Source organism: Pyrus communis, chromosome 9 (assembly GCF_041283825.1).
Source record: "Pyrus communis isolate YQ-2024b chromosome 9, ASM4128382v1, whole genome shotgun sequence".
Classification (NCBI taxonomy): Eukaryota; Viridiplantae; Streptophyta; class Magnoliopsida; order Rosales; family Rosaceae; genus Pyrus; species Pyrus communis.
The window spans coordinates 14,303,026-14,317,452 of NC_142573.1; positions in this window are offsets into that span (position 1 = coordinate 14,303,026).

Genomic DNA, 14,427 nt, shown 5'->3' on the forward strand with positions numbered 1-14,427 from the left:
GTAGTGGAGCTTACAAGAGGAAAACTAGGAATGAGAACGATGATACCAATGATACAATCTAATTCTCAATTCTCATCTCAATTTGTAGATGCAAGGATTTAGCTATGGAGGTAGACGAAGCAGGAAGGAGGGAACACAACTCCAATGTTTTTTATTATATTATTTTATCAAAATGACCATTGCATTTTCTTCCCTATAGAGCTCATATACAACTCATGCACTCATTAACTGCCAGTTAGACAATCCAACAAACTGAACTAAGACATGAATTAAACTAACTAATACCAATTAAGATTCCCTAATTGTGATTAAGATAATCACAAAATTACAATTTATACCAAAAATAGACTAGGAACGCTATAGAGATGCTTGTATGTTGTATACAGGTAAAGTTTCTGTTTACGCAATTCTGATGAAATTCACATAGATATGCATAGTGAATCTGAAATTGATCTCACCAGGATTTTATAGTTAGATGTAAGGATAAGTTCACACATCCCTTCCAATGAACTTAACATGTTTAGCCTTCACAAAATCTCATACCTCTCCATTTCATTCAAAATTAGGAAATAGCAAATTCTATTGCCGCTTTTTGGGGTTCTCTTGAAAATTAAGAAAGAGCAAAGTCTTTTGCCGCTTTATGAAGCAAATTAGGAAAGAGCAAATTCTATGAGTAGAAGAGTATATATTTCCCTTCCTTTACTAATTTTTAGATTAATAGATTAAAAAAACTTTATGGTTAATAAAAATGACCTGAACTCAAACCGAACTGAAAAAAAAAATATATATATATATATCGAACGAATCGTGTGGATGCAAAGTTCTTCCTCCTTGTTCTTGGACAAAATTACACCTACAAACAAATAACACCTTAGGTCAAGGCCAAGAATCTCACGTGCCCACAATGAATGGGGGGAGCTTTGGCTGAAGAACCTCTGATGCCAAAGTTAGAGTGTAGACCTAGGTTTTTAAAGTGTGGAGAATTTTGAGTATTTAGCAAAAGTGTAGACCTAGGTTTTTAAAGAAAATGGGGTAGTATATATAGCGCATGGGGGGAGAAGGTGGCCGGCCCTTTGTGGTGTTTTTGAGTGTATTTTGTAGTTAATTGGTAGTTTAATTAGCCATTAATAGATTAATTAGGTAATAAATCTATTAATTAGCTAATTAACATAATTTAAAAGGAATGTTTTGGGGGTTACCTTGTGGAGAAGATGAATGAAATAGGCTTTGAATAAATAATTATTTTAGGCACTTTTGACTTGATTGTGGATGATTGTTCACTACTCGCGTGTGGGAATTCTGGTGCTCTTCAAGGGTAATTTTGTCATTTTTGCCAAAAAATCCACGTGTCATCTCTTGATTATTTTTGGCTCAACAAATGCCCTCATGCCTGTTGGGCTGCTAGCAGGAAAGGGCAGCAGGTGTAGAGATCTCCAACTTTGATGTAAATTCTCTCTTAGACTTGGAATTAGATTCTTCTAGGAAAGGGAAATAAATCACCTTCAAAGCCTATTTAAGCTTACCTTAAGTAGAGGATTAAATTAACTTCGGAGGGTAATTATTTATCTCTACAAGAAAGAGAGAAAGCTAGAGGATATTTGTTCCCCCTACCCTAGAACTCTTCTGTTGATTTCCTTTTCTTCTTCGCGATGCACCGATGTAAGAAAAACTTAGTTCTCTTTGTCTTCTTCTTGGGAGGGGTTGCCACGGGGCAACCATCGTAGTGGTGCGGCACGTCGGCTGGCAAAGGCTAGGAGTCGGCTTGGCATGGGCCAAAGAGGTGGCGTGGCAGGGGCCATTGCTTGTGCTGCTCGGCTTAATTGAAGTTAAGGATTGGCTCGGTATAGGTCGAGGAAGTAGCATGGCATGGGCAACTGTTTGGCCTGCTTGCCAAAAATGAGGAAACTGCTTGAGTTTGATTTCTCAGCTGCCGTAAATGAAGCAGTCAAGGATGGAGCTGCCAAGAATGGAGCTGCTGAAGATGAAGTGTCGGATAAGCAAATTGTTAAGTGCAAAAGTGGTTGCTGCCCCCTGACCATTTGCTGCCTAGTTGATCTTTAAACATTCAATCTTTTGAGCTATATGGCCTTCTTACACTGGATAGTTTACCCAGATGGGTATCGAGGAATTAGTTTACCCTTTTGCACTAGAGAGCAAACCCATATAGGTGTCGGGGAATTGGTTTACCCTTCGCACTGGAAAACAATTAGTTTATCCTCTCGCACTGGAGAGCAAACCCATATAGGTGTCGGGGAATTGGTTTACCCTCTCGCATTGGAGAGCAATTAGTTTATCTTTATCCTCTCGCATCGGAGAGCAGACCCGTATGGGGGTTGAGGAATTGGTTTACCTTCTCGCACTGGAGAGCAATTAATTTATCCTCTCGCACTAGAGAGTAATTAGTTTATCCTCTCGCACTGGAGAACAGACCCATATGGGTGTCGGGGTATTGGTTTACCCTTTTGTACTGGAGAGCAATTAGTTTATCTTCTTGCACTGAAGAGCAGACCCATATGGGTGTCGGGGAATTTGGTTACCCTCTCACGTTAAAGAGCAATTAGTTTATCCCCTCACACTGAAGAGCAAACCCATATGGGTGTCGGGGAATTGGTTTACCCTCTCGCACTGGAAAGTAATTAGTTTATCCTCTTGCATTGGAGAGTAAACTCATATGAGTGTCAAGGAATTGGTTTACCCTCTCACGCTAAAGAGCAATTAGTTTATCCTCTCGTACTGGAGAGCAAACCCATATGGGTGGTGGGGAATTGGTTTACCCTCTCGCACTGGACTGCTAAGACAATCGAAATAATCCTTAGCCTGCGAGGTCATGTTTGGTGATCTGCTTGAGACTTCGAACTGCTTGTAGACCCCGCGTAAGGGTGTAACCGTAATGAGCTGCTCCCAGAATTATTGTGCCATCATTAGGTGTTTCATCGTGTGCCCTTTTAAAGCTTGGTTGGCATGAGCAACAAGGCAAGATCGGCATGGCTATGAGCCGTGATGTAAGATTGGCACAGTTATGAGTCATAGTGATAGATCAATGGCTACTGGAAGTCGTGGAACATACAAGCACGGTTGTGAAAGCGGAGCTGGGGCTGGCTTGAGCTAGATTATACGCAGTATGAGGAATTTTCTGGAATGTTGAGAACAAGGCATACCCTCAATTCTTGGTAGTTGGGCTGGTGTGTCCTTCTGGTATTCGTCTGCCCCCAACGTGTCATCAGGCTGAGCTGCTACATTTGTCGGAACAGAAGTAGTCTTTTTATCCAGCAATCTATGTAGGGTAGTCTCATCTGCTTGATCTTGTCATTGAAAGATGACTCCCTTATGTTGGTCATGTATCATCCATTCGCCTTGTCAATAACTTCGTTGCGCGGGAAATTGTGCAATCATTTGGTCAGGAGCCTTTCCACTTCTTTCTGAATTTACCTTTGTTAGGGTGGCAAAGCTTTCGGCTACCCCCGATCGTGACTTGCTGGTCTAGGCTGCTCTTCCATGCATTTGGCTTATCTATGATGTGGCTGCAGTAGATGTGGTATGTTCCTAGCAGGCGAGCGGGTAACTCGTAGGCTGCTAGTTGAACTTGAGCCAGATTGAGTGACTGTTTCTCTCCATCCGCTGTGCTTCCTACTCTGATGTGAGGTGAATGATGTTTCTTGCGGGCCTTACCGCGAATAAACACTTCACCTGGAAGGTTGCTCATGTTGATTATCGGAGTGTGGCCTCAACCATGAGTGTATACTTGTCCTCGTGCCTTGTCCAGAGTTGACGCTCCTCCGCTCGCTAAGACGGAAGTATATGCTATCTCGATGGCCTAATCAGGAATGTACACTGCCTGAACGCTCAGTTCGTGGCTAGTCGAGTGGCTGCTTGCAGGAACGCTGCTAGAAATGTTCATCTGCCCTTATCCTACTTCGGGATACCTAGCTCGGGGCACGTTGGATCTCGGTACATTGCAAGAGTTGATTCACCAAGGTCGTCTGTTATGCAAGGGTGCTCGTTAACTCTGTGATTTGTCAAGACAAATGTTGTTCTTCATTTGGATAGGAAGAGCTTGGAATGAATATGCCTCCTTGAGCAGTGGAAGTGTGGTAGGTTACGTTGCGATATTTGAATTAGGAAATGTCAAATCCACGGAGAAACGTGGTGAAAATATGCCCGGCTCGATGGTTGGTTTGGATGGTTGAGATAGTCTTGGGCCGATTTGGGTTGCTTGGAATGCCGCGGGAGCAGGTTGGGTCGCGGAAGCAGGCTGGGCCACGGGAGCAGGCTGGGCCGCAAGAGCAAGATGGGCCACGAGAATGGGCTGCTCGGCGGGAGCAAGCTAAGCCACGAGAGTAGGCTGCTCAGCGTGTGATGCACGTGGGTACGAGGCTTGGGCTCGGCTTGGCAACGTGTTGGGCTCACGTTGGGCATGGAGTGACATGGCTTGGGTCGTAGCCTTAGTGCCTTGAGCTCCCTTAGATGGCACGGCTCGAGCTGTGGTGGTGACACCATGGACCTCACCGTGGGTGGCTACCGTGGTGGTTCCCGTGGTGGAAACCGGTGGCGGTGGTGCCGCTCCACCTATTATCACATTTAGCCTCCTAGATCGCCATGGTCCCATCTCTTGGATGTTGAAATTTTCATTTGTTGAATTTTCTAAATTAATAGTCATTGTACTTCTCTTTTACGTTTAATTAAAGAATTTTTTCAAATAAAAAGCTCTAATAATAAAAACGTACGAAAAATCTACAAATGGACAAGAAAATAGAAAACCTTGGATGCAAGAGTCTTGTAAGAGTGTGAGACTTAACTCTCAATGAAAGCACCAATTTGTGGATGCAAATTTCTTCGTCCTTGTTCTTGGACAAAATTTCACCTACAAAACAAATAACACCTTAGGTCAAGGCCAAGAACCTCACGCGCCCATGATGATTTTTTTTTGGGGGGGGCTTTGGCCGAAGAACCTCTATGCCAAAATTAGAATTTAGAGAGAACAAGTGTTTGGAGAATTTTGAGTATTTAGCAAGAGTGTAGACCTAAGTTTTTAGAGAAAATGGGGTAGTATATATAGGGCATGGGGGGAGAAGGTGGCCGGCCCTTTGTGTGTTTTTGAGTGTATTTTGTAGTTAATTGGTAGTTTAATTAGCCATTAATAGATTAATTAGGTAATAAATCTATTAATTAGCTAATTAACATAATTTAAAAGGAATGTTTTGGGGGTCACCTTATGGAGAAGATGAATGAAATAGGCTTTGAATAAATACTTATTGGGGCACTTTTGACTTGATTGTGGATGATTGTTCACTACTCGCGCGTGGGAATCCTGGTGCTCTTCAAGGGTAATTTTGTCCTTTTTGCCAAAAAAATCCACGTGTCATCTCTTGATTATTTTTGGCTCAACAAATGCCTCCATGCCTGCAGGGTAGCTAGCAGGAAAGGGCAGCAGGTGTAGAGAACTCCAACTTTGATGTAGATTCTCTCTTGGACTTGGAATTAGATTATTCTAGGAAAGGGAAATAAATCACCTTCAAAACCTATTTAAGTCTACCTTAAGTTCCCATTGCATTTTAGGTTCTTTAGTTGACAGAACTTATTCTGCCTTTAGTTAGTTGATAGTGCAATTCAATTCCCATTGCATTTTAGGTTCTTTAGTTGATAGTTCGTAGCACTTGCATTTTTGTACGATTTTGATTTTATTTTCTGCTTTTTCAAAGGAATGTGATGTAGTATAGTGGTGGATCTAAGAAAAATTATTCAGAGAGTCACATGTAAAGTTTACAAATATTTCTTAGACACATAATAACCTTAAAAACTAAACTATAGTTCAATTATTCATAACTTATAGAACAAATAACAATACAAGTTACAATAGCCAACACACGTTTTTATATTTTGAAAACGCTTCATTATAGCTTCATTATCAATGAAAGAATAAACATTGCTCTCAATGTAAACTACCATGCTATCACTCAACCATTGATCTCCCATTTGATTACTATTTGGGCCCAAAATGATATTTCACTACTAGAATTATGCTCATTGCACACCATTTTTTGCACACCCTTTGCAATAGGTGGCCATAGATATAAAGCTGCTACTCTTACTATTTTTTGGTGGCTTTACAGTGGGATGCCATTTATGACAGCCCGTCCCGAATTATTTGTACCGTAGGTGTGAAAAGATGTTTTTGCCCCTAGTGGATATTTGTCTTTTGTGTAGTTGTTTTAGGGGTTTGGCTGGTTGCATCTGGGCCACACATCCATCCTCATCTCCATCACCTTCTCCCGTATACTTTCCCTGTCCTGAAAACTCTCTATCTCTCTCCCTCTTCTTCCTCTTTCATACGGACAAGTACCAAAACCCTTGCAAACATTGCAGATCGAGGTGGAAAGTTATACCTTTGTGTTCGTGAGGACCATACGAGTTCAACCATACCAATTTCAGGTAAGGAATCATTTGATTTCACGTTGAACCAGGGAACCCTGATTTTGGTCATCGTTCATGCACACGTGAAATGTTGTTTTTCAAGGAATTTGAAACTTGTAGGAAGCTTAGTGAGGCCCTTAGGAAGCTTGGGGTGGTTCGTTAGAAGGTTTTGGACGACGGGATCTTGAGTTGTAGCGTGAATTTAAGGGCTTGAAAGTGGTACGGTTTTGTTCTACTTGTTGTAAGCTTCATTTTGGTACCAATTTCATAGAATTTGGTTGAAAAACGAGTGAGAAACGAAGGTTTGAAAATTTTCATGTTTTCCGGCGACGGCACCGAAGGTGTACCGAAGAAGAAGACGGAATATTCTGTCAGTTTGGATGGAATATTCTTAACGATGTTAGGTTAACTTTAACGGAATCTATTAGTTTTAATGGAATATTCCTGACGGCATTAATCGACACAGTCAGTGTGCCTAGCACGTGGTCGCGCATGGGGGGCACGTCTGGCCGTGCCTTGGTCGGCGCGTAGGGGTGCGTGAGACGTCAGAAAATTATTTTTAAAATATAGGGATGTTCGTGAGGTTGAGTAGATCATATTGGTGTATTCATACACCCCATTTGAGCATTGTATGAGAAGTTATTACTTAGTTTTGGTAATGTGCTTTAAATTAACGTTTTTATAGTTGTTTCGCATATAGGTGAGACCTATCCCGAGGACAAGCGCAGTCACTCGAGGCAAGGGGGTTACGACCCTTCCACATACCAGTAAGTGGGCTTTTGGTTTTCCGTATATACCTATATACTTGTGGTTTTTCCCAGAAAATGAAATGGAATGTTTATATGTTTTAAATGCCACGCATTGCGTTTGCCTATCTAATTATGCATTAGTAGTTGCTTATATGTATGTTTGGTGCTGCGAACACACAGGTAAGTGTCAGGTAAGTTATAGTTTATGATGATGATGATTAGTAGTTATGTGAGATTCATAGAGAGCTCATAACATGCACCCCCGGTGTTAGCGCTCCCGCCCAGAGTAGGGCACAGTCCTTCACGTGATGTTCACCTCCCGCACCACACGTTCATCTTAGATCCAAGTTAGGTGCACAGTCTTATCGTACAGACCACTTTAGGTGGTTCTGACTCGTAGGTGACCCACGATTATTCGCCCAATCTTCACGTAATCGTAGCATTTGAGCGTATTTATTTACACCCAGTCATGTTGTACAGACCACTTTAGGTGGTTCCAACTCGTGTGCAGGTATACTTAGTGAGTTGAGGATTTGAGCTCTAGATTCAGCCGTACGGGTCACATTAGGTGACTCTGGCTGACACATTACATTGCATTGATTGACGTTACCTGAGTTATTTACAGTTTATGTAGAGGCATTCGACATGGCATATTTCTGAGAATGTTTTCGGTATATGTGTATATTCTATTTTCTGGAAAACTATACAGGTTTTACGGCAAGGTGTTAGAACTTTTGATAATGAAATGATTTTGAAAAACTTTGTTTTTGCCCACTCACACTTTCTGTTTTGCGCCCCTCCAGGTTCTAGTTTGGTTACTCTTTTGGTGGCTCACGAGGAATCCACGACATATCTGACAGATTATCACCAGTGTAGGACCCCCTCTAGGTGTGTTTAGTTAGTGTTTGTTCCTCTGGACAGCATTAGGCTTTCTATGCTTTGAATATTGTTTTTCACACTTACGCTTGCACATGTATGTTAATTACTCTATGTGTAGTTTGATTTTTATTTATTCGTACTTTTATTATTATCCTTTGCTTCCGGACTGTGCACATGGCTACGTCACCCTCTCGTGACAGTCAGCGCGCCCTGATTTCGGTCGGGGTGTGTCAGTTTGGTATCAGAGCATAGGTTTAGCAATCCTATATATTTTGTGAGTGTTCTAATTGTTTTGGTGTCTTAGGTTAGAAATATGCCGCCTCGTAGGGAACCATGTCGCTCTGCTGAACCTAGTTTCCCCGATGTAGCTCAATTGGGGGAAGTTATCGCTACCACTATTCAGTTAGCGCTCCACCCTCCCCAGAGGACTCTTCTGGAGACCATGTACAATTTGAAGCTGGATAAGTTTGAGGGCCACGAGGGTTTTGAGGGAGCTGAGCGATGGCTGGAACACATTGAAAAGACCTTTCGTGTATTGCATAATCAGGGGAATCTTCCTATTGAGAAGTAGGTTGAGACGACATCATGGTTATTGGGTAAGGAATCGCCATCTTGGTGGGAATAGGAGGTCTGTCGTTTTACCCCAGAGGAAATGACTGATTGGGAGGTATTTAGGTAGTTATTTCGGAAAAGGTTTGTGCCTTCTGAGTACATAGATCGTAAAAAGCAAGAATTCACTGAGTTGAGGCAAGGGAAATTGACGGCGAACGAGTATTATTGGAGGTTTACTGATTTATCCCGTTACTATCCGAAGGTTGCTGCCAATCCAGGTGAGATGCTTCGTCGTTTTCGTTTGGGTACTAAGAAAAAGTGGCATTCTATGGCGACCACTACCCCTTGCGACTCTTACCAGGAGTTCTATGAGATTCTGTTGAAGATTGAGGATTCTGAGAACATGCCCAGCTAGAGTGAGGAAGAAGAAAATGATGGCAATCAGAGGAAATACGACAAGGGCAAAGGTTAGGCATCTCTAGGACCTCACAAGACCCAGAGTTTTAAGCGAGGTAGGACTAGTTCCAGTTCTTCTAGCAGTGATTTTAGTGCCATTGGTCAGGGAAGAGAAGGTAGATTTGCTAGGGGTCCTAGATGCCAGAGGTAGGGTGATACTAGTAGAGGAAGAGCTCCGTTGTGCCGCATGTGTAATAATCGGCATTTTGGTGAGTGTAGGAGAGGCAGCAGTGGTTGTTTCACTTGTGGGCAGATGGGACATCGAGCTGCAAATTGTCCCCAGAGTCACCAGCAGTCTTTCTTGCCACCACCTGCGCCGATCTAGCATGTCCCTGGCTCTGGTAGTTATAGTCAAACGAGTCGTAGTGGTGCCTATTATTATCAGGGTATTGTCGTTCCTTATGCTCCAGGACAGTATCCATATCCCTAGGATCTGTATTCTCAGACTAGGTATCCCCAGTATTCTGGGGGTTATATGCCGTATCCTCCAATTCCAGCGGGTGGATCTCAGTGGTACCAGGGAAGACACCCTTAGCAGGGGGAGATTGCTGCTAGTAGTGTGGGATCTTCAAGACAGTCTGGTCATCCTAATTAGGGGCGTAATGTGCAGAGTCGAGGTAGTCAGACTAGCAGAGGTCGTGGTGGACGGCGACAGACCCAGGGGCGTATCTACAATATCTCTCTGCAGGATGCTCAAAATAATCCAAACTTGATCATGGTTATGTTAAATATTGTTGGTTTTTTGCTAGAGTATTGATTGACTGTGGTGCTACACATTCTGTTATTTCTCATACATTTGCTCAAGTAACGCAACCTCACCCTACACCTCTAGCGTATGATTTAGAGTTTACTATGCCTAGAGGGGAGAGATGTATTGTTGATTGTGTGTACCCAAGATGTTCAGTGATGGTGGAGGATGTTGTTATGCCAGCTGACCTTATCCCGTTAGATATTGTTGATTTTGATGTGATTTTGGGCACAGATTGGTTGTATTTCAATCATGCCAATATAGATTGTTACGAGAAGATAGCTACATTCCATCGTCCTGGATTACCTGTGGTTACTTTTTTGGGTGAGCAGAGTGGGGTGAGACATGGCATTATTTCTACTGTGCGAGCAAAAAGGTTGTTATCAAAAAGGTGTCAGGGATACTTAGCTCATGTAGTGTTGAACGATGTTGCTCCTAGTAGTGTGGATGATGTAAGGGTAAGCAGGCATTTTCCTGATGTTTTCCCTGATGATTTACCTGGATTGCCGCCAGACCAAGATGTAGAGTTCACCATTGATTTGCTTCTAGGTACTAATCATATATCCTTGACTCCTTATCGAATGGCTTCTGCTAAGTTGAAGGAATTGAAAATCCAGTTGCAGGAAGTAGTGGATAAAGGTTTTATTCAGCTTAGTACTTCACCCTGGGGAGCTCCAGTGTTGTTTGTGAGGAAGAAAGATGGGACTTTGAGGCTATGCATTGATTACCGGCAATTGAATCGGGTAACAATTAAAAGCCGTTATCCATTGCCACGTATAGATGGTTTGTTTGATCAGCTTCGAGGTGCTTGTGTATTTTCCAAGATTGATTTAAGGTCTGGTTATTATCAATTGAAGATCAATAGTGAGGATGTCCTTAAGACAGCTTTCAGGACTCATTATAGTCATTACGAGTTTCTGGTAATGCCATTTGGATTGACGAATGCACCAGCAGCTTTTATGGATTTGATAAACCGAGTATTCCAGCTGTATTTGGATAGATTTGTCATTGTCTTTATTGATGATATTCTGGTATACTGTAAGTCTAAATCTGAGCATGTTCGACATCTTACCTTGGTGTTGAAAAGGTTGAGGGAACACCAACTATATGATAAGTTTAGCAAGTGTCAATTTTGGTTAGATCAAGTGGCATTTTTGGGACACGTCATATCTGCTCAAGGTATTTTGATGGATCCTTAAAAGGTAGCAGCAGTGGAGAAATGGGAGCAACCACGAACCGTCATTGAGGTGAGGAGTTTTCTTGGCTTAGCAGGCTATTACCGACGATTTGTAAAGGATTTTTCCGTGATTGCTTTACCACTGACAAGGTTAACGAGGAAGGATGTTAAATTTGAGTGGGATGACAATTGTGAGCAGAGTTTTCAGCAATTGAAGTATTGTGTCACTCATGCACCTATTTTGGCACTCCCAGACGATAGTGGTAATTTCGAAGTCTATAGTGATGCTTCCTTAAATGGTCTGGGATGTGTGCTGATGTAACATGGTAGGGTGATTGCTTATGCTTCATGACAATTGAAGCCTCATGAGTTGAATTACCCAACATATGATTTGGAGTTTGCGGCCATTATCTTTGCTTTGAAGATGTGGAGACATTATCTTTATGGAGAAAAATGCAAGATCTTTACGGATCATAAGAGTCTTCAATATCTTTTCACGCAGAGAGATCTTAATCTTCGTCAGTGAGGGTGGTTGGAACTACTTAGTGATTATGATTGCACGATTGATTATCACCCTGGTCGCGCAAATGTGGTAGCTGATGCACTTAGCAGAAAATCTCAGGGCCGTATTAATGCGTTATACGCTAGTCGTGTTCCTCTTCTTGCAGACTTGAGATCAACTGGGGTGAGGTTAGAGGTAGAAGATCAGGAGGTAGCCTTACTTGCTAATTTTCAAGTTAGGCCGATTTTAATTGATCGTGTACTTGAAGCCCAGATGGTTGATGATGAGACTCAAGAAATAATTCAAGCAAGGAATCAGGGGGAAAAGAAAGACCTCAAAGTTCATGAATCGGATGGCATACTTATGCAGGAAAGTAGAATGTTTGTGCCAAATAATTTGAAATTAAAGAAAGCAATTCTTGATGAAGCTCATATCTAAGCTTATGCAATGCATCCAGGAGCTACTAAAATGTATCATACCATTCGACCATTTTATTATTGGCTGGGTATGAAAAGAGATATAGTTGAGTATGTGAGTAGGTGTGCCGTATACCAACAAGTTAAAGTCGAAAGGAAGAAGCTGTTTGGGTTGTTGCAGCCGTTTCCCGTTCCAGAGTGGAAATAGGAAAACATTACTATGGATTTTGTGTACAAGCTTCCGCGTATACATAATGGTTTTGACGGCATTTGGGTGATAGTTGATTGGTTCACTAAGTCAGCACATTTTATTCCAGTGAGGGAAAAGTATTCTTTGGGCCGATTAGCTGAATTATTCATATGGAAGATTGTGAAGTACCATGGTGTTACAGTGAGTATTGTCTCGGATAGTGACCCAAGATTTACTTCTAAATTTTAGGTGGCTTTTCAGGAAGCTTTGGGTACGAGATTGCTTTATAGTACGGCATATCATCCTCAGACAGACGGACAATCAGAGAGGACCATTCAGACGTTGGAGGATATGTTGAGATCTTCGGTGTTGCAGTTTGGCGATGCTTGGCATAAGCGGTTGGATTTAATGGAATTTGCCTACAACAACAGTTTTCATTCAAGTATCGGCATGGCACCATTTGAGGCGCTGTATGGTAAATCTGGTCGAACACCCTTATGTTGGTCTGAGGTCAGAGAAAGAGTTTTGGTGGGCCCCGAGATTGTTGAATAGACTACTCAAAATGTTCAGGTAATCAAGTCTAACCTGAAAGCGGCCCATGATTGACAAAAGAGCTTAGCGGACCGGCATGCCACTGACAAAATGTATGAAGTGGGTGATTGGGTGTTTTCGAAGCTCTCACCGTGGAGAAGTGTTGTACGGTTTGGAAAGAAATGTAAGCTATATCCCAGGTATATCGGACCATATATGATCTCGAGCGAGTTGGTGAAGTGGCGTATAGGCTTGAGTTGCCTTCTGAGCTGGCTAAAGTGCATAATGTGTTTCATGTGTCCATGCGTCATCATTATGTTTCGGATCCGTCTCATGTGATACCTCCTCAACCATTGGAAATTAATCCGGATTTGACTTATGATGAAGAACCAGTAACGATTCTAGATTGGAAGGAAAATGTTCTGAGGAACAAGATTGTGAATTTAGTGAAAGTTTTGTGGATGAATCACTCAGCAGAGAAGGCTACTTGGGAGACAGAAGATTGGATAAGAGATTTGTACCCTCGGTTGTTCTTTGATCACTAATGGTTAGTGTGAGTGGTTGTTTTGAATTTCAGGATGAAATTTTATTAAGGTGGGTAGGTTGTGACAGCCCGTCCCGAATTATTCGTACCGTAAGTGTGAAAAGACGTTTTTGCCCCTAGTGGATATTTGTCTTTTGTGTGGTTGTTTTGGGGGTTTGGCTGGTTGCATCTGGGCCACACATCCATCCTCATCTCCATCACATTTTCCCTTATACTTTCCCTGTCCCGAAGACTCTCTCTCTCTCTCTCTCTTTCTCTTCTTCCTCTTTCGTATGGACAAGTACCAAAACCTTTGCAAACATTGCAGATCGAGGTGAAAAGTTATACCTTTGTGTTCGTGAGGACCATACAAGTTCAACCATACTAATTTCAAGTAAGGAATCATTCGATTTCACGTCGAACCAGGGAACCCCGATTTTAGTCACTGTTCATGCACACCTGAAATGTTGTTTTTCAGGGAATTTGAAGCTTGTAGGAAGCTTAGTGAGGCCCTTAGGAAGCTTGGGTTGGTTCATTGGAAGGTTTTGGACGTCGAGATCGTGAGTTGCAAGTTTGGCAGATTTTGTGAAGTTTCTTCGGCGAGATTCATGAATTTCAGGGCTTGAAAGTGGCAAGGTTTTGTTCTACTTGTTGTAAGCTTCATTTTGGTACGAATTTCATGGAATTTGGTTGAAAAACGAGTGAGAAACGAAGGTTTGAAAATTTTCATGTTTTCCGACGACGGCGACAGCATCGGAGGTGTGCCGAAGAAAAAGACGGAATATTCCGTCAATTTGGACGAAATATTCTTAACGGCATTAGGTTAATTTTAACGGAATCTGTTAGTTTTAACGAAATATTCTTGACAGCGTTAACTGACGCCGTCAGTGTGCCTGGCACGTGGCCCCACGTGGGGGGCGCGTCTGGCCGTGCCTTGGCAGGCGCGTGGGGGCGCGTGAGATGTTAGAAAATTATTTTAAAAATATGGAGATGTTCGTGAGGTTGAGTAGATCACTTTGGTGTATTCATACACCCCATTTGAGCATTGTATGAGAAGTTATTACTTAGTTTTGGTTATGTGCTTTAAATGAACGTTTTTATAGTTGTTTCGCATATAGGTAAGACCTATCCCGAGGACGAGCGCAATCACTCGAGGCAAGGAGGTTATGACCCTTCCACATACTAGTGAGTGGGGTTTTGGTTTTCTGTATATGCCTATATACTTGTAGTTTTTCCCAGAAAATGAAATGGAATGTTTATATGTTTGAAATGCCACGCATTGCATTTGCCTAT